We start from the raw sequence: 1,914 nt of genomic DNA, 5'->3' as shown, positions 1-1,914 counted from the left end.
TCCTTGCGAATTTCTATATTAAATTTATTGTTTTGTAGATTTATATTAAAAAAGATCTAATCCTAATATCGAAAACGTTTTATACCTTGTTTTCAATAAACTAATTCAACCAATATACACATCAGCATCCGTAATTGCTTCAAACAGCCATTATCAACGTCATTATATTTTTTAATAAATATACGGTTTAGATTTTATCACGTGCTGTAAGTTTTAGGTCTGTGCATACTTGAAAGATCTGCCACATAAATTTCTATATGTATATTTTTATATTTACTTATTGTATTAGTGCATAGTAACTAATATGATAAAAATGAGATCATTATTCTTGTTTGTACAATTGTATTACCTGCATAAAAAAAAACATGTAATACAAAAAAAATATGTAGTACAAAAAGAAATATGTAAATACAATATTGAGTATTAGATATCATAATACACAGTTTTATTAAATCTCTTGTATATTATGTATTCTCTTTTATACTAATTGGATGTTTTGTTGGTCTGTCATATAGCGGTACAAACTTTCAACATACTGCCTACGGAAAACAGTATAATTATTGATTGGCAAAACACTTCGAATGTACGTACATATTTTGCTATTTATCTAACAGTAATTTTATATTCAATGGAGAATGTATTAAATGTTGCATGTATCAAATTAATATAAATTTGATTTTTTTCGTATACTAGCAAGTATTTTCATGTCCAGCACATTGGTATTATGTAACTCTCCAAAATGGAAATACAGGCGAGAATATTAGTAACTCAACAGTTATCACTTTTCCCCATGAAGTGTCGCATTTACCATCATATACTCTTTTTAACGTGATTGTAATTCATCCGCAACTTGCTCATACAATCATAAAACATAGGAATTACCTGTTCCTTACTCAAATTCGTACATTACGAAGAGGTAAGTTTTTATGATAACTAAAGTACAGTAAACAACTTTTACAAACATATATTTCATATATTATAAGTATGTTTTTCTAATATCTGTATTTAATAAATATCATTAGTTTCAACGAAAGTATTAGATATTCAATATGTTGCGAACTCAAGCACACAAGTCACTTTGAAATGGAACTCTCCAGATGACTTAACCATAGTGCTGTACAAAATAACATTAAAGGTAACTTTATGTAACTTGTAGTTATACGTGTTCCAATATCGACATATATGTAATCATCTTTGTTTTTTAGATATTACTTCGAGTGTTTCTTAGACGCGTTATATTTTTGTCATATTATAATTAAATAATACAATATTGTTTTTCTATATCTTATTGTATCAGTCAATTATATTATAGAAATATTGTTCAAGATGTTGTAGCGTGTACATTGTTTAAGCTCGCTTGTTCTTATTTTTCCAAGTTATTGTACTGATAAAGTATCTTTCTGATATTTGATACCGCTGTGTGTTGCATTAATGTCTAAAAATAATAGTTGGGTTTGAACCGCGTTAGTGTCACTTTTATACTTACATTTCGTGAACATTTCATCAGTTTACTTTATCAGAGTCTCAAAAGTAGCTTGATATTGAAGTGCACTTGGCCAAGTGTCATTGGTTTTAGCGCTAAGTTACAGAAGAGATAAAGTGTGTGGTATGGTAAAATTTAATGTTTTCTTTTACAATTGCTTCTTTACAAATTTATTGTTAACGTAATATACATTGTAGAGAGTATAGGTAATAGAAACGATTTTTTCGACTTTCTTAAAATGGTACAATATTTCTCCTGATTTTTGTACATAAAACTAAAGTTTTAATTGCATTATTTAAATGAGAAAGCTATTAATACTGCTATTTACCGTAATCATGTTTCTTCCTTTTAGATTATTTTGTACTATGGTTGTGTAGATTTAAATTTACCTACACCAGTAGTACCACCTATTGAACACGTTACAATCAAAC

The 1,914-nt window shown here is 27.6% G+C and overlaps 2 long non-coding RNA genes across 2 annotated transcripts; one reads left to right on the top strand and one right to left on the bottom strand.

The window, feature by feature from the left end:
* Window positions 1-515: 515 nt before the first annotated feature.
* Window positions 516-1,913, top strand: LOC109863473. Its single transcript, XR_002251343.1, has 4 exons — window positions 516-583; window positions 694-916; window positions 1,023-1,135; window positions 1,836-1,913. It is a non-coding gene; the product is annotated as an uncharacterized LOC109863473 (long non-coding RNA).
* On the bottom strand, window positions 1,384-1,908 carry LOC109863474. Its single transcript, XR_002251344.1, has 3 exons — window positions 1,812-1,908; window positions 1,513-1,578; window positions 1,384-1,435 (listed from the first exon to the last, which is right to left on the bottom strand). It is a non-coding gene; the product is annotated as an uncharacterized LOC109863474 (long non-coding RNA).
* Window position 1,914: the final 1 nt, after the last annotated feature.

This window comes from Pseudomyrmex gracilis, unplaced genomic scaffold, assembly GCF_002006095.1.
Source record: "Pseudomyrmex gracilis isolate BER0280 unplaced genomic scaffold, ASM200609v1 scaffold_5255, whole genome shotgun sequence".
In the NCBI taxonomy this organism is placed as follows: domain Eukaryota; kingdom Metazoa; phylum Arthropoda; class Insecta; order Hymenoptera; family Formicidae; genus Pseudomyrmex; species Pseudomyrmex gracilis.
This window is presented reverse-complemented; position numbering and strand designations above follow the sequence as displayed.